The following is a 22,115-nucleotide window of genomic DNA, read 5'->3' on the forward strand; positions in this document are numbered from 1 at the left end:
CCCGACCCGAGGCCGGTCCCGAGCGGCGCTCCAAGGCGCGGCACGATCCCGCGAGGCAACCACCTCCGGCTCGTTCCCCGCCTAGGGCGGTTCCCGCAAGGCCGTTGGCCGGGAAGGCCGTCACCACCGGGAGGTATGTCGACTTCGACTATCTCTCCCGGGAAGGGTTCACCATAGGTGATAGGCTTAGAGCCCAGGGCCTAGAGTACTTCCTTACACTGGACCTCCCCACTTACCCTGGCCTTGTTAGAGAGTTCTATGGTACCGTCCATCGGAGAGATGGAGGTATCGAGGGCACTGTAGCCGGTGTCCCTCTGTTTGTCACGGAGGATCTTATTGCCCACATCCTCCACCTTCCATTAGTAGGGGTGGCTCCCACACACCCTGAGGACCGGGTTGAGGCCCTTACGGCCGTTCTAGGGCATCCACCCCAGTCACCTCTAGACGAGGTATCCGCGAGCTCACTACCGATTGAGGTGCGGATCCTCTTGAGTATTTTGTCTAGGTCCATCTTCCCTAAGACAGGGAGATTTGATTTTGTAAATGAGAGGGACCTAGCTCTTATGTCTTATATTCTTCAGGACACCCCGATCAACTTTCCCAAACTCATCTATAGGTATATGTGTGAGCCCCTAGATAGACCTAGCTCACCCTCCCATACGGCATGATTTTCACCCTTCTTTTTAGGGAGTACGAGGTTCCTATTCCTGAGGAGGAGCCCTTTCGCGCTTTGCGATGGACTGATCGCACGCGTGCGGGGACCCTACACAGGATGGGGTTTCGGAAGAGAGAAGGGGTATGGGTTAGGAAGTCTACCCTCACCGCTCAGACCACCAGACCTTCACCCAGTCCTGAGCCCGATTCAGACTACCCAGACCTTCCAGACCATCCAGACCTTCCATCCACTCCTCCTGCTCCTACCACCTCCGCCGGACCTTCCTCCTCGGCTCCACCATCCATGGAGGTCCGGATTGATCCTGAGCAGCTCCGGGAGCTGCGACAGGAGATAGTCAGAGATGTGAGGGATGAGCTGCTTCGGGAGCTCCGAGGCTCGGTGCCTGCTCCCACTCCTGCACCCGTATCTTCTCAGTTGGTCCCTTCCTTGACAGCCGTGACTGACATGACGGCTCATGTACGGGAAGAGATCTACAATGTCCGGAGTTTGGTCCAGGCCCAGTTCCACAGCATGAGTGAGGTCACGAGCACCACTCGACAGATGCGAGAGGACATAGGTCGTGACATGCACACCACCACCGAGGGGGCCGAGCGCTTGTCGAATGTACTCATCGACAAGCTGGATGCACTTCAGACATCGGTGACTTAGCTTCAGACGTCGGTGACTGAGCTCTCCACTACACATAGCAGAGCCACTACGTCTATTATCACGCAGCTTGGCCATGTTACAGATGCAGTCACCCTTCTCATGGAGCAGAGCCGATTGAGAGGAGGAGCCACATCCACGAGAGGAGGACCCACATCCTCGAGAGGAGGTGCCTCATCCTCGAGGAGGCCATAGATGTTTTTGTGTTTTGTCTTGTTTTACTTTACTTATTGTATTCTCAAATGTATTCACATTCATATCAATACAATGAGTAGACATTTTATCTTCAATTATGTGCCATTTGATGATTGCTTTGTTGTGCCATTGATTATGTGTGATTACCTCCTTTTTGGTATGATGACAAAAAGGGGGAGAAATATGTATAAAATATGTAAAAGGGGAGAAATATGGATGAAATATGTAAAAGAAATCAATGAAAATCAATAAAAAGATAAACTCTTAAAAACACACACAAATTTGTTCTAAGTGGATTCGGTACCTCGAGGCTCATTATCTCTCTTTTGGGGCTCCTAATGGAGTAATCTCCAGAATCTATTCAAGGGATATTCGGAGATTAGCTGAATCCTACTCGAGAACAAATTGACAGATTTTTCCTCTAAAAACCAAAATTTCAGTTCAAATACTTCAAAGCATTAAAAGAAAATTCAGAGAATCAAAACATAGTTGAATGCATATGTTAAGGGGGAGAATCTGAATTTTAATCAAGCTAAATCATTAATGACATATAAGCCAAACAATTGATTGCATAATATGAAGGCTTATATAATTCCAAATGAAAGGGGGAGCTTTAACTCCGAAATTTATTGTTTCACTCCTTTCAAACTTGGATAAATTAAATTATCAGACATTTGAATTCATTTATGGATTTTACTTCATTATTTATTGAGCAATTCATTTTACATATACTCAATGTTTTGTCATCATCAAAAAGGGGGAGATTGTGGAGTGATTGATTAAAACCCCATTTGATTTTGATGAGCTCAAAGCATTTGAGTATATCTTTTAATTACTAATGAATTCAATTGAGTGTTTCAGTGAAAATCCTGTCTAAGTGGTTCAAGACTTGGTTCATAATTTTTGGATAAGTTAAGAAGTCAGTTTGAACCAAAGTCTGAGACTCGAGTCGACTCCCGAGTTTCACGAGTCGACTCCAAGCGTATCAAGTTCACTGGCACGAGCTCGAGTCGACTCCAGGGTAGTAAGAGTCGACTCCAAGCAGACACAGGCAGAAAAGTCAGAGAGCAGTTTTCGGGTCTGAGATTCGAGTCGACTCCAGTGGAACGCGAGTCGACTCCAATGGTTGGCAAGTCGACTCCAAAGAAAGCATGAGTCGACTCTCAGCGGAACACAAGGAAAAAGTCAGAGAGCATTTTTGGGACTCTGAGATTCGAGTCGACTCCCGCATTGCACGAGTCGACTCCGAGACTCCGCGACCATCAACAGACAGAAGACCAAGTTACTGCCTCTGAGATTCGAGTCGACTCCCAGACAGCTTGAGTCGACTCCAAGACAGCTTCACGTCAAAAGGCAGAAGACCAACTTTCGGAAACTGAGAGCCGGGTCGACTCCAAGGAAGTTCGAGTCGACTCCAAGACTGGACGAGCCAAAAGACAGAGGATCGGGAGTTCGGGCTCTGAGATTCGAGTCGACTCCCAGGACAGTCGAGTCGACTCGAGTGGACAAAATTCAAAATTGGATCCACGGACTTCAGTGGATGAGCCGACTCCGAAATTGCCAAGTCAGCTCCAGAAGTTGGCGAGTCGACTCCGGGTCAAGACAAGTCGACTCCCAGTCGTGAAGGCAACTTTAATTCAAATTTGGAACAGTCGTCGAGTCGACTCCGGAAAAGCTTGAGTCGACTCCCGCTACAGCCGAGTCGACTCCTGATCGCGCGAGTCGACTCTAACCCACCAACGGTCATATTGTCAGGCTGCGCAGAGTGTGCAGAACGGGCAGAAAAAGCAGTCTAACGGCTAGTTTCCGTGGGGGTTGGCTTAAATAGCCACAGAGGACTGTAGCAAGAGAGGGAACAACCATTCCATTCCAACTAATCAAGCATTCAAGCTCTGCAACGTGCTCTTCAACGAAAAAGAGGAAGATCTGCATTTACTGCATCCAACTACATCTTCCCAGCAATTAAAGCCTCCTTCTCCTGCATTCAAGTCGACTACTCTTTCAAGAGGAGACCAGAAGTTTAAGAAGCCATTCCTCATCTCCAATCTAAAAGCGTTTGAGGCTTCTTAACTTCATTTATTGTTCATATTGTTTTCATCTGCTTTTTGAGAAGCTCATTTTCTGTTTTCTTTCTACAACTTGTATTTACTTGGTTCAGTCGGGGATTGAATCAAGGGGATTGAGGTTGGTTGGTGAGCCGAGTTAAAACCAACGTGTGTAAGGGTTTGATTGTGATCCCGGGAAAACAATCAGGGCGGTTCTAGTCGGTGAGCCTGGGAAAACCGACCGAGTTCGTTGTGAGCTCGTAAAACAACAAGTTTGGTTGTGAGCTTGCAAAACAATCGACTGTAATCCAAGGGGGTTATAGTGAATTCCCAAGTGCGACTTGGGGAGTGGACGTAGGAGCAAGGGTTAGCTCCGAACCACTATAAAACTCTGTGTTTGTGTTGGATTGTCTCTCCTCTTCTTCCTCTCATATCACTCACAGCACTTAGCATTAATTATATAACTTGCAATAGTTTTTAATTAATCAACCACATCGTTTTAATTTTCAAATTATTTTAAAAACCCAATTCACCCCCCCTCTTGGGTGTCTATCTGGGCAACAAAATCTATTTAACTTTCAAAGATAATCATGAATGAAAAAACTGAAATTTCTTTTTAATATTACTTTAAAAAAAAACTTTATGTAGTATTTTAAACATTCAAGCATTGGAACATAAGTTAGTTTGAGGCAAGGGTGAAGCAAAGACTTGTGAGCAAAGTTAAGACATATTCCAAGTTAAGACATATTTCAATCAACTTATCCAAGCATGGAGCATTACAAAATATTGAGAACCCATAATTCAAAACATCATGCCACATGCAAAATATATTATGTGTTAAGTCATGCATTAAAATATTAAGAACAAGCATGTCAAGGATCAAAATCAATTCTTTTCAAATAAACTCCCCCTATTTAAATATAATCTTGCATTGATTTCATCCTTAAAGTGTGTTTTCAAGTGATTAAAAAATTTGACTTGATTCTTCTTATATACTTTTATTTACTTTGTCTTTCATTTTTACTTTCTTATGCTTTATACTCTATTTGCTCCCTATCCGGTGGAGTTGGAAGGGGCACGAGGTACTACCACTAGCCTCCCTCTTGTGCCGTCCCTAATATACCCTACACCGAATAGTTGGGTCAAATAGTGCCGGGTACTACCACTAGCCTCCCCATTGGCACCATCCCTATGATGAGCAATATAGAAATGTTAAAATGTTTACTTCAAACTCTCCCTGTTTAAGTGTAATTAATTACGGATTTGATCCCTTCCAAAAGAATGCTCACACAAGTCTCACAAATGTGCCGAATATATTATGCTTGTTTTGCTTTTCCTCAAGATTGGAGTATTTGCCTTTACTTAGATTTTACTTCTCTTGAATAATATCCATTTTCTTTTCTTTATCTCTCTCTCTTTTTGTTATTCTCAAGTAATTTACATGAAAGAGCAGAATAAAGAAATAATCTTATGTATCATATAGATGTATATCATGCAAACAACATTTTCATTGTGCTCAAGGATTCATAACTTCTCATAAGTTATTTTAAATCAAAATTTTAAGCATATACTTGTGTATTTCATGGTTATGATATAGGCAAAGACATATTTTAGTTTGAGCAAACCATGAAACAATTTCTAAAAGCATAAGTCAATTAATGCATATATAGGCATGATATCAAAAATTAATAATTAAAGAATTTAATCATGCCATAATAAGATTTAAGTTATTGACTTTGCTCAATTAATGTATGAGAGAGGTATCTAAAATTACCTATTCATTCAATATTCTTCAAGCCAAATACCTACTAGATTTCTTATGTACGTACTTTTGGCTGAAGGAGGTCCTCTCTCTTGTTTGCATGTGAATGTTTATTGTATCTTACATGGAGATATCCTTCAAGTTGAAATCTCTTATTTTCTTGCTCAAGGATCCTGCATTATTAACAAACTCCTTTTCTTTCTTGAAAGAAAGTCATTAGTTTCTTCAAGATACAAAACATTCATCCAACATATTTTTTTAACTAGATGACTCAATATAAGATATGACAATAGTTGCATGTTGAGTCACTTTACTCAAGAGATTGCCTAAATATAAGCAAGCACATATCACTTGAACTAAAGAGATAGTTTCATTAATCAAGATGGTTCAATGACAAGCATGTGAGGCAATAGAAAGATTCATCAAGATCAAATCAATTTCTTATTTCCAAAATCATTTTAGTTTAGATTCTATTTGCTTAAGATAATTATCAATAAGACATGTTAGCTAAGTTTTAATCAACTTATCTTAAACGGTTGTTTCTATCAAAATTCAGATTATGATTTATTTGTTATCAATAAAATATGATTCATTAAAGTTAAATTGAAATCTTGCACAAGGGCACATAATGAGCATACAATCTGGTCTACTAGCTGTATAATAAAATGATTATTCTATCATGCTTTAATACAGCTTTAAAAACAATAGATCTACTTTGCTCATTCTTTTCAAATTCTCCAAGATGGGGTCATAGACATACCTTCTTCATGCCAATCTTCTATAAGAGTTTTCTTGTGGACTAACTTTGGTCAATGAAGATCCCCTTTCTTGTTTGGCTTAATTTGGAGTTCGAGAAAGAAAATGTTAATTTATTCATTATACATATTTCAAACTCACTTTGCATGAGCTTAGTAAAATCTCCATATAAATTTTCATCAGTAGAACAAAAATGAAGCCATCAATGTGTGCTTTGAGCAAGCAAGATATCACAGATTCATCTTTTTAATGTATAGATTTATCATTATTACTTTTTATCAAAAAGTTACTCAAGCTTTTATATATCATGCTTTTGATGCTTGTTCCAAATCACATATTACTTTATCATATATGTAATGAGTGTTTTTAAATAAGGTGGTTGTTTTACATAGATCTTTTCTAATGAAATAACCACATAGGAGTGCATTCTACACATTCATTTGACAGAATTAAAGTTCATAAAGCAAGCAAATGATAATGGTGATCTTTACTTCTAATCATGCAAGAATCTTATCAAGATCTATTTCATCTTTTCTTGATTCATCAATTTTTCTTCATTAAGTGCATTTCTGAAGAATCCAATTTGGTTCTAATTATTAACAAGTTTTTTTTTTCAGATTGTTATATGTAATAGATTAACCATATACATATATAATTTGATTTTAGTATCTTGATAATAAATCATTAGTCTCATAAAGAATAACATGAATTGATATTTCTACAACTAGAATCTTTTCATGAATGTTCTATATGCATTGCTTGATGAATGATATCCAAGGATAGAGATATCTTTATCAGATTTGGCATTATTTTCATAAGAACATATCAAGCATAACGTGTATGACTGAAGAATATGAAAGATATGCAATGGTTCATTTTTCATTTTTTAGAAGATCAAAAGGAGTTTTCATCAAAAATAGATCTAATAGAAATCATATGTATGACAAGCAGTGATGATAGCTTTTAAAAAAATATTTAAGTAGATGACTATCATACACAATTGCCTTTTTCATTTCTTCAAGGATTCTATTGATCCAATTTTACCTATGGTGTTCTTGGTGCAGAAACAATTGTATTCAATATTATTTTCTGTGCACAACTTAATACAAAATTGGATTTCACAACTATGCCATGATTTCTTTGTTTTCATAGTTTGCAAACCTTTTTCATTTGAACCCTTTTTGTGAGTTTGTGCCAATGTAGAAAATATTTCAATTTGAGTGCCAAGAACAAAACTAATGTAAGCTTTTGAAAACTTAGTGATGGAAACAACATCTTTAGATTTAGAAATTGATTTTTGTTTGTTTCCTTAGTTAACATGCATAGCAAACTTTGACTTTTCAGAAGATAATCTAAGTAAGCCAATGGCAAGGTCTTTTGAGATTTAGTACATACTAGCATGAGTTGATTTTATATGCCAAAGACGGTTTCTTTAATCTTGGTATTCATAGTGCATATATTCAAAGGCATACCAAGTACACATTTTCATATCTATGATCAATAAACAATAATGCCATGGATAAAAAAACTCTCAATCAAGCATATAGAGAATTCATAGAGTTATTCTTAATAAATTAATTAATCATTTAGCAACTTATCCAATAGTGAGTAAAGCTTACTATAAAATGAAGTAATTTGATTATATTTCCAAAAGTATTTTCTATATCATAAAATTGATCAATACTTGCAATTCATATTTTAATCAAATACTAAAGCAAAAATAATGATGAGATGCAAGGGTTACTGATTTCATTATTATTATTATTATTATTTTTTTTAAAATTACTTTTCATAAGTATATTTTAAGTTTCATTTTTTGACGTGTGTCTAGAACACCCATTTGTATGAAAGTTCTATTTGTTTCATGGGTATCTTGGCACACCTATGTCTACATCCTCATATTTTCATTTTGGGTACCCAAGCTTGCTTGGATCCTTGAGAGTTAGGACATATAGTTTCTTTTGGAACCCAAATTTGTTTAATTGTAATAACTTTACTACTTGATTCAATTATGTTAGAACGATAGGTAAAGTTTTTATGCCCGTTCTTTTCATGTTTGAAATAAGTTATCTTATTTAATGGTTTGCTTTGTGAATTGATAACCTTTTTCTCTAGAGATTTATTGTTAAGTAAAGGAGTCAAGCCAAGTTTTGATTTATCATAAGCAACATATTGGCTTTCAAACATCATTTTTAGTCTTTCTGAACTTACAGTGAATTTGTTAATAAAAGATTTTAATTGGTTAATTTCTTTACTTAAGTTTTGATTTTCTTTAATTAAACTCTGATTTTTTTTGAATCAATTGTTCTAAATTTAACCTTAAGCTTTCATTTTCAGAATTTAGTTTATCTTGTATTTTATCACTAGAATTTCTTTCTTTTGAGATTTCGAGATTTAGCTTTTTAAGATTTTTATTTTTGATAGCTAATTTTCTACATTCACCATACAAATCATGAAAAGCATTTAATAGTTCATCATAAGAATATTCTTCATGAAATTCATTTGGTGTAAAATTAGATTCAGATTCTACTTTATCTTCTAATGCCATAAAACATAAGTTAGTTACCTCTTGTAGTTCATTGTTGCTTCTAGCTTTCAATTTTTTGCTTGACTCTTCCTTGGTCAAGGCTTTCTTGCTTTTTATCTCTTTCTTCCTTTCTTCTTGCTTCCTCTTCTTCTTTGTCTTTAGGAAGCTTTTGAATTTTTTTGTTGTTCTTTCTTCCTCGAGTCGACTCGGGTTTACTTGGAGTCGACTCGACTGACTTGCGAGTCGACTCGAGATCTTCGGGAGACGTCTCGTTCTCAGAGGCCTAAAAGATGATTCTCTGTCTTTTGAACTGTTCTGCCTCGGAGTCGACTCGGGCCTTGTTGGAGTCGACTCGGCTAACTTGGGAGTCGACTCTAAAATACTTGGAGTCGACTCGTTCACAGGATCTCCAAGACTAAGTCTCTGTTTTTCTCTAGGAATTGACTCGGACAACCTGGGAGTCGACTCGGCTGAGGTGGGAGATTCAACACCTTTCTCTGCAGTCTCATTGTTAGTATGTAATTGAAGCACATGTGAGCTAATCTGAGATTTATCATAAATATTTTCTAAAGTATCCCAGATCTCCTTAGCAGATAAGCATGCAGAAATTTCATTAAACTTCGTTTCATGAATAACACAATATAATATGTTCATAGCATTAGCATTCAATTGTGCTAAGTCCTTTTCATTAATAGTTTGAGAGAGTGTGTGAAGGTCATTTATTATGATTTTCCATAAATAATAGTTTTGTGATTGAATAAAAATGCGCATGCGTGCTTTCAATATGTGTAGTTTATGCCATTAAATAGTGGAGGTCTATCAATTAACTGTCCCTCTCCTAGAAAACTATCTATTTGAGTTGTCATGATCTTTGGCTCTTGTCGGTTAAGACTATAATTAATAAAAGAGCACCTGCTCTGATACCACTTGTTGCCCAAGGTGACAACCCAAGAGGGGGGGTGAATTGGGTCTTTTAAAAACTTTTCAACTACTTCTAATCTTTTAGAGTTAATTAAGCTAAGTTGTATGGATGCATAGTGGAATTTAAACTTATCAAGAGTATGATTCTAATCTATTCTACTATTAAGCAGCGGACTCAATAAAAGATTAGTCTAAGTTTACCCAAGTAAGCAATTCAATACAATGAGTCTTAATGCTGTTATATTGAATGAGACTTAATTAAGTAAATTGAATATGCTTGCAACTAAAGGATGCACGGAGGAGAGTCAAGCAAGCAATGTATCTAAGTAAGTAAGTGAGTGAGGAAGTTAGATAACAAAGAGCATCACAAACACAACAAAAGTATAGTGGTTCGGTGCATCCCAGCACCTACATCCACTCCCCAAGACCTCTTGAGAATTTCACTATAATCTCTCAGATTACAGCCGGTTGTTTTACAAGCTCACAACCCAACTTGTTGTTTTGCGAGATCACAACGAACTCGGTCGGTTTTCACAGGCTCACCGACTAGAACCTACCGATTGTTTTCACGGGCTCACAATCCAACCCAGTTGGTTTTTCCAAAGGCTCACCAACCACAACCTTACTACGATTGTTTTTCGGGTTCACAATCAACCCAGTTGGTTTTCCCCAAAGGCTCACCAACCACAACCTTACAACGTTGGTTTTCCCTTTGGCTCACCAACAAACCTTTACACCGTTGGTTTTTCCTTTGGCTCACCAACAAACCTTAACCCCTTGATTCAATCCCTTGATTGAATCAAGTTACAAGATATTAGACTAAGAATTTAAAACAAATACAAGCTTCTTAAACAAGCAAATATAGCAATGTAAACAAGTAGAGTAAAGAGAAGCCCTCAAACGAGTTTTGAAGATGAAGGAGCTCGGCTTCTTCTTTACTTGACCCTCTTCTGATTTGGCACGAAGTAGAAGATCACCGAGGCAGCACACGGATGGAGAGGAAGCTTTGGGATTCACTTGGATGCTCTTCTTCTCTCTATTTTACTTTGAATGGCCCTTTTGTGCTTATGGAAGATTTCTCTTGTAATCTCTTTGAAATCTCTTCCCTAAATGTTCTTTCCCACTTCCATACTCTCTTCCCTAGCTCTCCTCTTGATTTTATAGCTTTAGAGGGAGTGGAAACAAAAATCTAGCCGTTAGAGACAAAAATAGAGCCGTTGGAATCAAGAAAAAACTAGCCGTTATGCCTCCCAGCGTGCAGGAGTCGACTCGGCTGAAGCAGGAGTCGACTCGGCTGAAGCAGGAGTCGACTCGGCTGAAATAGGAGTCGACTCGTGAATAGTAGTCTGCCGGTACTGTAGCTGGGAGTCGACTCCGCACTGTAGCACTGAAGTTGGAGTCGACTCGAGATCACTGCAGCGCTGAAAATCAACTCTCTGTTTTTTTTGTTTGTTCTCAGTCGGAGTCGACTCGTAGAGTATCGGAGTCGACTCGAGCACTGTTTCTTGAAACTCTAGAGTGCCAGAGTCGACTCTAAACTTTCCGGAGTCGACTCGAGGACTATTCTTTTGAATTTTTCTTTAAATTTGCTCCTCCAACTTGAATTCTTTAAACTTGAAGCTTGGGCCATAAATTATAGCTTTCTTCCAACTTTTCTTGAGAGCTTTGGAGGCCTTCTTGTATTCTTCCAATCTTGCTATGTTCCTTGCAAAATAAATTCTTTCTCCTTGCAACACAAACATTAGTATTTATACTTCAAGGTTTTGTGATCATCAAAATCAATCTTTAAATCAATCTTTGGGTCATCAGTCTCCCCCTTTTTGATGATGACAAAACTTGGAGTATATGCAATATATTGTGTTCTAGAAGTAATGCATAGCTAAGTTGCATGAAGTAGCAATTATATATCTTTAAAATATACTTCATGATAATGCTTTAGATTTAATCTTAACATAATCAACACATAAAGCATTATGAGCATATACTCAGATATTTCTCCCCCTTTTTGACAACATCAAAAAGGTTGTAAGATAATGAAACATTAAGCACAAAGATAATGGTACTCAAATATTTTTTTTTTTTTTTTTTATAGTACTCTGATTTTCAGTTAATGCATGTCAAATTATTGCAAGAATATGAATCATATAACTTAAGGCAATAATGTCAGAACAAGATTAATTAGCATAGATCAGAGCCAATTAAGATGATTTTAGAGCAAATTATGATGAGAGCACATCGAATGTGATTCCAAGGATAGTTTTCAAATCAAGTGTAGGTGGAATCTTTTTCAAGTTAGTTCAAGGAGTATCAAGACTGATATTCAAAGAAGGCACGAATGAAAATCTAACCTCTCTTCAATAATAAGTATGAAAACTTGTTCATTTAAGATCTTTTGCCCAATATATAAAGCTTGTTTATCAACATGAGAGCAATTTAATTAATTTTCAGAGTATAAGATCAAAACTTATATACTTGAAAAACATACCATCATGTTGGATCATTAATTCTTAATGACTTCAAAGTTCTTTTATGATAATAAGAGCATTGGGGCACAAATACCAAAATATGGATTCAACACATTATTCTCCCCCTTTTTCATTAAGTTAGAGGCTCTTAAGATCAACTGTTTGAATTGCAATTTGGTTCATGATTTATGCATAAGATATATTAACCAAATAACAAGCCTCAAGGTGTATCATAAATTCTTTCTCTCTCCTTTAGTTATAGATTTATGCGATTAAGTTCCATAAAATTTCTTCTTCTGAAATTTTCTTTCTCCCCCTCAATTGATCATTCCATTTAAGAGTTTAGAATTTGAAGATAATGTTCAATAAAATTGTCAATCTCGAAAATATATTCTTTATAAGTTTCAGCTTATTTTCATAAGACTCAAGGTTTGAGATAAGACAATCTTTATAGAACTCATCTCAAAGTATAAACTTATTATATAATTAAAGCAAGTCTTGCAATATAAGGAGGTTCATCAAAATCAATCCATAAAATTCAAGGTATGCATCAAATTAAAGTAGCTTTAGGATAAGATACTGAATATCTAAAGCTCCCCCTCAAAAGATGTATTCTTCTTTAATCATTCTTTTCTTTTGTTGAATTTCAGATTTTAATGATAAACGTGAATAAAACTGAAACTTTATGATATCAAGAATGTAGAGTGATCTAGAATTATTCAAAATTTATAGCAATCACTTTTTAATCCTTCAAGAACAAGTTATGCTTCCTCTTAATTTTTGAGAAAATGTACTGAAATATTAATCAGAAAATGATTCATTTGAAGCTCAAATTCTTTCAAAAGCATTTACATTTTCTTTCTTTTAAGAATCATTTGAGTGAGCTGAAATGTTTCTAGACTTAAGATCATTCACTCTCTTAATAATATATATATATATATTGATGGAAGTATTTAATAATGTAGGAGAGAAAAACATATAGATGATCATTGAAGTATATATATTTATAGAACTCAATTTCTTAATCATAGTTTTTCAGCAATGTATACATGAAGCACAATAAATCTTTTTTAATATCAAAATAAAATCATATATTTAAAAATATTTGTTTGCAATTAAGATCATTGAAAGACACATCATTTAGACCAATATTAGTACACTTTAAGGATAAGAAAAGATATGTTTTGGATGCGTATCGAGACAATCAACCAAGGCGTCAAAATTAATTCTGTTTTTCTTATATTAAAATTTTCATTTAGAAATCATATTGAGTTATTCTCCTGAATGACGTGATCATTGAAGCATATAACTAAGGTTACAAAGATGTAATGATATAAGCATTTTTAAGTTAAGTTTAAGCTTTTATACAAAATCAGATTCTGAATTTTCATAAGAATTTCCAAGAAGGCTTTCACAATTATAATTTGAGATATGTATCTTCTACATTGTAGCTCATCTTAAATCACTAAGATTGAAAACACATATTTCAATAACATTCGAGCACTTTCAGAATCTTTGTATTTAATATTGAGTTTCGATACAAAATAAAGAATATTTTAACAAGTATTAGGACATTATGTATCAAAGTTAGGCAAGTAGAAGGATAGATCAAGATCAATTCATTTTGCCTAAATAGAAATATCCTTCTCTTCTTCTTTTTGTAAATCTATTTAACTTTCAAAGATAATCGTGAATGAAAAAACTGAAATTTCTTTTTAATATTACTTTAAAAAAAAACTTTATGTAGTATTTTAAACATTCAAGCATTGGAACATAAGTTAGTTTGAGGCAAGGGTGAAGCAAAGACTTGTGAGCAAAGTTAAGACATATTCCAAGTTAAGACATATTTCAATCAACTTATCCAAGCATGGAGCATTACAAAATATTGAGAACCCATAATTCAAAACATCATGCCACATGCAAAATATATTATGTGTTAAGTCATGCATTAAAATATTAAGAACAAGCATGTCAAGGATCAAAATCAATTCTTTTCAAATAAACTCCCCCTATTTAAATATAATCTTGCATTGATTTCATCCTTAAAGTGTGTTTTCAAGTGATTAAAAAATTTGACTTGATTCTTCTTATATACTTTTATTTACTTTGTCTTTCATTTTTACTTTCTTATGCTTTATACTCTATTTGCTCCCTATCCGGTGGAGTTGGAAGGGGCACGAGGTACTACCACTAGCCTCCCTCTTGTGCCGTCCCTAATATACCCTACACCGAATAGTTGGGTCAAATAGTGCCGGGTACTACCACTAGCCTTCCCATTGGCACCATCCCTATGATGAGCAATATAGAAATGTTAAAATGTTTACTTCAAACTCTTCCTGTTTAAGTGTAATTAATTACGGATTTGATCCCTTCCAAAAGAATGCTCACACAAGTCTCACAAATGTGCCGAATATATTATGCTTGTTTTGCTTTTCCTCAAGATTGGAGTATTTGCCTTTACTTAGATTTTACTTCTCTTGAATAATATCCATTTTCTTTTCTTTATCTCTCTCTCTTTTTGTTATTCTCAAGTAATTTACATGAAAGAGCAGAATAAAGAAATAATCTTATGTATCATATAGATGTATATCACGCAAACAACATTTTCATTGTGCTCAAGGATTCATAACTTCTCATAAGTTATTTTAAATCAAAATTTTAAGCATATACTTGTGTATTTCATGGTTATGATATAGGCAAAGACATATTTTAGTTTGAGCAAACCATGAAACAATTTCTAAAAGCATAAGTCAATTAATGCATATATAGGCATGATATCAAAAATTAATAATTAAAGAATTTAATCATGCCATAATAAGATTTAAGTTATTGACTTTGCTCAATTAATGTATGAGAGAGGTATCTAAAATTACCTATTCATTCTATATTCTTCAAGCCAAATACCTACTAAATTTCTTATGTACGTACTTTTGGCTGAAGGAGGTCCTCTCTCTTGTTTGCATGTGAATGTTTATTGTATCTTACATGGAGATATCCTTCAAGTTGAAATCTCTCATTTTCTTGCTCAAGGATCCTGCATTATTAACAAACTCCTTTTCTTTCTTGAAAGAAAGTCATTAGTTTCTTCAAGATACAAAACATTCATCCAACATATTTTTTTAACTAGATGACTCAATATAAGATATGACAATAGTTGCATGTTGAGTCACTTTACTCAAAAGATTGCCTAAATATAAGCAAGCACATATCACTTGAACTAAAGAGATAGTTTCATTAATCAAGATGGTTCAAGGACAAGCATGTGAGGCAATAGAAAGATTCATCAAGATCAAATCAATTTCTTATTTCCAAAATCATTTTAGTTTAGATTCTATTTGCTTAAGATAATTATCAATAAGACATGTTAGCTAAGTTTTAATCAACTTATCTTAAACGGTTGTTTCTATCAAAATTCAGATTATGATTTATTTGTTATCAATAAAATATGATTCATTAAAGTTAGATTGAAATCTTGCACAAGGGCACATAATGAGCATACAATCTGGTCTACTAGCTGTATAATAAAATGATTATTCTATCATGCTTCAATACAGCTTTAAAAACAATAGATCTACTTTGCTCATTCTTTTCAAATTCTCCAAGATGGGGTCATAGACATACCTTCTTCATGCCAATCTTCTATAAGAGTTTTCTTGTGGACTAACTTTGGTCAATGAAGATCCCCAAGAGTCAATACCTAGGCTAAGATGAAATTGAAGCTTGATGAGAAATTTCTTTCCTTGGATTATTCTCAAACTCTCTACCAAAAGTTCCATCAGTTGCATCAGCATGTGGAGCAATCTGTTGGTGATTATACAGAACAATTCTACAAGCTTATGAGTCATGTGAACTTACAAGAATCTGATGATCAATTGGTGGCCAGATATGTGAGTGGACTGAAATATAACCTCAAAGGCGAGCTGATGATGCATTCACTTCATTCTCTAGAGGAAGCATATCAAAAGGCATTGAAGGCAGAAGAGAAAATAAAATGGAGTTCATATCGAAAGGGTGAAAACTCAAAGGGGGTGAAAGAGAAGGGTAAGAAGTTGGCTCCTACCTCTGAAAAACAAACCCAACATCAGGATGGAGAGAGTAAGGAGAGTGGAAAGTTTCATTCAACTTCCAACAAATATTTTTGGTGTGGTGAATCTGGGCATAGGTCCTATGAATATCCAAAGAAGAAAACTGAATTGCATCTTGTGGAAGAAGAAGATGAAGAGCCAATTTATGATGAAGAACCAGAGGCTGATCTTAATGAAGAATATTGTGAAGGTGATTGTGATGCGGAAAGTTCTGTAATCTGGCAAGTACTGACTGTTCAAGAGATTGATAAATGGCTGAGGCATAACATTTTTCGAACCTATTATCTTTTTTATAGAAAGAAGTGCATCTTGATGATTGATTCGGAAAGTTGTGAGAATATGGTGTCAAAAGTAGTGATAGAAAAGATGAATCTTTCTTGTGAACACCATCCAAAGCCTTACAAGTTTTTCTGGTTCAAAAAGGGTGAAGAAATCATGGTGACTCAGAGATGCAAAGTAAAGTTTGTTGTTGGCAAGTATGAAGATGAAATTTATTTTGATGTGCTGCCCATGGATGCCTGTCATTTGGTTCTTGGCAGACCATGGCAGTTTGATAGGAATGCTTATCATGATGGGAGGAAGAACACTTACACTATTATTGTTGGGAACCCGCCCATGCCGCAGAAAAATTTAAAAATTTCAGATGCAGCGGAAGAGGCATGCGCGGGATCAACCGTTCATCGCATGAACGTTGTTTAAAACCGTTCGTAGATAGATAAGGATTAAATTTTTTTAAAAAAAAATATTAGAAGATCATATCTTCACCTTGTGCGGGTAGATGATCACCGCAAACTGATGATCGCGGTTTTGGATGAAGGTTCGCTTGAAGCCGTTCAAGTGCCCGGCCTCTACGGGTATCCACACGAAGCAGGAACCGATCCAAGCTTTCTATCTCCCCGGGGTGCTAGTTCCCTTACAGAGATAATTTTGATGGCTGATTTCTTCCTTTTAATCAACTCTTGATTGTGCTTGGAAAGAGGAAGAAGAAGAAAGGATCTTTGAAGAAGAACCAAAGGCTAGTCACAGCCTTTTCTTTTCCCTGCGTTGGAAGAAGGAGGAGGAGGAGGAGGAGGCCGCCAAGGCCTTCTTCTTTTCTTCTCCTTGCTTGCGGCTGAACCAAGAGGAGAGGAGAGGGAGGCGTACGGCACCAAGGGAGGAGAATTCCAATGCCCTAGGTGCCGCCCACACCTCTCCTTTTAAAGCATCCAGGGCTCCCACAAGTTAGGAGCCCTTGACCTTTTTCCATAAGAGGGGTGCCGGCCCCTCTCTTCATGCCGCACCAAGGGAGAAAAAGGGGAGGGGCTTGCGCCCCTCCCTCTTGGTAAACCCTAATCCTCATTAAGTAAGGTTTGGGAGTCCTTAATGTGGCTAAGCCCTAATCTAATTAGGCTTAGTCCAAAGCTGAACCAATTGGGTTTAATCTTGGTAAGTCCTAATCCAATTAGAACTCAATGAACCATGACTCAATTGAACCCTTCAATCCTAATCTAATTAGGAGTTATCTTGATTCATTAGATTAATAATTAATTGCGACTTAAGAAACCCTAATCCAAATTAGGATTTATTTAATTTTAGTCCTAATCCAATTAGGATTTCTAGGAATCCTATTCTAAGTAGGAATCTAAAATGAATTTAAAATTCTAATCTAATTAGGATTGTAGGAATCCTACTCTAAGTAGGAATTCCAGTCCTACTCCAAGTAGGACTCCCAGTCCTAATCCAATTAGGACTCTAGGAATCCTATTCTAAGTAGGATTTGTGTTTTAAGTCCAATTAATCAATTCCCATTCTATCTCAATATTCTGACTGGTAGTGAGATATATTGTGATCTCTATCTCAATATCATTGAAAACTCCTTTCAGTGGGTTGGAACGATTCCAACTCAACTCATTAGGGTTTATCGATCATCGAGATAATCCCTGTGAGTCTCACCATCCACCAGCGACACCTAGCAGCATGTAGTGGCTACCCAGTAGAATAGAATGATGAACCTCTAGGTGCAGTTATCATATGATATAGTCCTTCTATCGTGGATCCCTACAGGACGGAGGTCATGGATAACTCGTCAAACCCCTTCGTCTGTTATATGTCAAGATTTATTCGACTTAAGTTCAAGAGTGGAGAACTCTTTCTCTACTGTGCAATCTACCCCGGCCGAGGTCTTACGAACTCAGTCTTATAAATCACATAGGATCTCTCCTTATCTATCAAGGTTGATAGGTTCCTTGTAGATGCATACCCTACTCCTACAGTGAACCTACTGCAGCCAATCTACACTGCATGGACCCATATGGCTAGAGACCATGTATTTGTGCAGTCAAACTACAATAATCTCACTGTGAGTAGCCGAAGCATCGCAGGTCAAAGGACCAGTCACACTACTGCAACATCAAGCAAGTCACTGACGAGTGGATAGACATCCAAGTGACTTCTTGTCTTGGTCACGCTCAGTACCCTTGTTCTCTAACAAGCACCTGCACTATTACTTCAGTGTCTCCACACCGTGGACTCGAGTCTCGTTCATCCATAGGGAAAGTAATGTGTGCACTGATCTCATCGGATTGATCACCGTCCTCGTGATGATCCATCGATCAGGAGCGTTTAGAAATTAATCACTAATGATACATGGCTCAAATTATCAACTTTTGAGAATATGCATCATCATCTTATTAATTCCTTGGACGATTCATAGACACAATAACAATATGAATGAAAAAGATGCCTTTCATTCAATAATAAATAGTCAAGAATAAAATTATGTCCCTAGAATTAACAATGTGTCAGCCAGATTGGCTTCTAGGGCATACATCTAACAATTATCTACAACAATGTGAAGTATGTTTTGACCCCTGTGAAAGACATTTCAAATAATGTGCCTTCTTCGAACCAGATCAGCTTATTATCTTACAAGAAATTTGAAGAGTCCTACAAAAAAGATGGTATTGTTTATACTTTGGTTGCTGCAGAAAAAAGTGAAGAACTTGAAACAGAAGTTCCAGACGAAGTTCGAGGCTTATTGGATAGATTCAAAGGCTTAGCTCCTGCTGACCTTCCTGCTGGTTTACCACCACTTCGGGATATTCAGCATCAAATTGATTTCATTCCAGGTGCTATTCTTCCTAATCTGCCGTATTATCGAATGTCTCCTAATGAGCATGCTGAATTACAAAGGCAAATCATTGATTTATTGCAAAAGGGATTGATTAGAGAATCACTTAGTCCTTATGCTGTCCCTGCCCTTTTAACTCCTAAGAAAGATAAAACATGGAGAATATGTGTTGATAATAGAGCTATAAACAAGATTACAATCAAGTATAGGTTTTCCATCCCTAGACTTGATGATATGCTAGATGAGTTGGCTAGTGCAAAGGTGTTTTCTAAGATTGATTTACGAAATGGTTATCACCAAATCCGAATTAGAAAAGGTGATGAGTGGAAAACAGCCTTTAAAACCAAAGATGGTTTGTATGAGTGGCTGGTTATGCCATTTGGATTATCAAATGCCTCCAGCACTTTCATAAGACTTATGACACAAGTTTTGAAGAACTTCATGGTAAGTATGTTGTGGTGTATTTTGATGACATCCTGATTTACAGCAAGGATAGTAGACAGCATGTGAATTATCTATCCAATGTTTTCAAAGTGCTCCATAAAAACCAGTTGTATGTGAATTTGAAGAAGTGCTCTTTCACGACTAATCAAGTTGTATTTCTAGGCTACGTTGTTAGTGCCGATGGCATGAAGATGGATGACGAGAAGGTAAAGGCTATTCTTGATTGGCCTACACTTAGAAGTCTGGCTGACGTGAGAAGCTTTCACTGTTTGGCATCATTCTACACGAGATTCATCCGACACTTCAGTACCATTGCTGCTCCAATGATAGATGTTCTAAAGAAGAAAGAATTTCAATGGACTAATGAGGCTGAAAGAAGTTTTCAAGAGTTGAAGTCCAAACTTATTGAAGCACCGAGCCTAGCACTACCAGATTTCTTTAAGCCATTCCAAGTGGAGTGTGATGCTTCAAAAGTTGGCATAGGAGCTATTCTTTTGCAAGGGGGAAGATCTGTTGCTTATTTCAGTGAGAAATTCAGTAACGCAAAGTTGAAATATTCAACCTATGATAAGGAGCTATATGCAATTGTTCAAGCCTTGTGGCATTGGGAACATTATCTTATTGGTGTCAAATTTGTGCTCTATTCCGACCATGAAGCTTTGAGATTCTTGAAGGGCCAAAAGAAGCTGAATTCTTGCCATGCTGGTTGGGTATCATACCTTGAGAAGTTTTCTTTTGTTCTACACCATAAAGCCGGTTTATCAAACAAAGTTGCTGATGCTTTCAGTCGACGGCATAGTTTGTTGACAACACTCTCTTATGAAATTACTGGCTTTGATCTTTTACCAGATTATTATGTTGCAGATCTATTCTTTAAAAAGGTGTTGCAGAATTTGAATAATGATAAAAGTAAAGACTATTTGCTGATCAATGGCTATTTATTCAAAGACAATCAACTTTGTTTTCCAGAAGGATCTTGGAGATTATTTGTTATTGCAGAATTACATGCTGGCGGACTTGGTGGACATTTTGGAAGGGACAAGACTAAAGCTCTTGTGAAGCTGCGATACTATTGGCCTACCTTGAAGCATGATATTTCTCGATTTGTGCAAAATTGTCTTGTATGTCAAAAGGCCAAAGGGGGAGTCCAAAATACTGGTTATTATCAGCCCTTACCAGTCCCTAATGCTCCCTAGGAAGACTTATTAATGGACTTTGTTCTTGGTTTGCCTAGAACACAGCATGGGTTTGATTGCATTTTTGTGGTGGTGGATCGATTCTCCAAGATGGCTCACTTTATACCATGTAAGAGCTCTAATGATGCATCTCACATAGCTACTTTGTTTTTCAGAGAAGTTGTTCGTCTACATGGTGTTCCAAAGTCCATAACTTCAGATCGTGATGTAAAGTTTGTTGGTCACTTCTGGAGGACGTTGTGGAAACTTTTGGAAACTCGATTGCAATTCTCTAGTGCTTACCATCCTCAGACCGACAGACAAACTGAAGTAGTGAATAGATTTCTGGGGAATTTACTGAGAAGCTTAGTGGGAGAGCACCCAAAGAAGTGGGAATTTGTCATTCCTTAAGCTAAATTTGCTTATAATACTTCAGCCAGTCGATCCACGAAGAAACCTCCATTCGAAGTTGTTTATGGCAGAAATCCAAGTCATGTTCTTGATCTCTTGCCATTACCAAATCAAACAAGAGTGAGTATGGAAGCTGAAGAGTTTGCTGACCACATAAAGGAGGTCCATAAATAAGTTCGACATCAACTATAGTAATCTACTCAAATGTACAAGTTACAAGCTATGTTCATCGAAGGAAGCTAGAGTTCAAGGAAGGAGATTTGGTCATGGTATATTTGATAAAAGAATGGATTTCCTACAGGTACTTATAGTAAGCTGAAACAGAGAAAGTTTGGACCTTGTCGGATTCTGAAGAAGTTGGGTCTAAATGCCTACCGAATTGAACTGCCTAAAGAATTTTCAATCAGTCCTACCTTCAACATATGTGATATTTATCCTTATTATGGAGATGAGGAGAAGATTGTGTTTCAACTAAAAGACTTCGAGTGCCGCCCCTCTAATCCTCCACGTGAGTCTGTTGATGTTCTGGATGTACGTTCTATCATGACTCGGCATGGCACTTATACACAATACTTGGTCCATTGGCAAGGAAAACCAAATTTTGAGGATGCATGGATTTCAAGTGAGGAGCTCAAGAAACTGGATCATCTGCTTTGGGAAGACTTGAATTCCAACTCGAAGGTGAGTTCTTTTCAAACTGGGGAGAATGATGCAGCAGCAGCAACAGGGGTCGACTCATTGCATCCATGAGTCGACCCATGTGTAGCATGGGTCGACTCTTTACTTTCATGAGTCGCCTCATGTATAGCGGGGGTCGACTCATTGCTTTCATAAGTCGACTTATATGTTTAGTTAGTCATGATTTGATCATGACAGCATGATAGCGTTGGTTTTAAATT

Source organism: Phoenix dactylifera, chromosome 9, assembly GCF_051530095.1.
Source record: "Phoenix dactylifera cultivar Ajwa chromosome 9, Ajwa_hap1_PhDact_Kaust_v1.1, whole genome shotgun sequence".
In the NCBI taxonomy this organism is placed as follows: domain Eukaryota; kingdom Viridiplantae; phylum Streptophyta; class Magnoliopsida; order Arecales; family Arecaceae; genus Phoenix; species Phoenix dactylifera.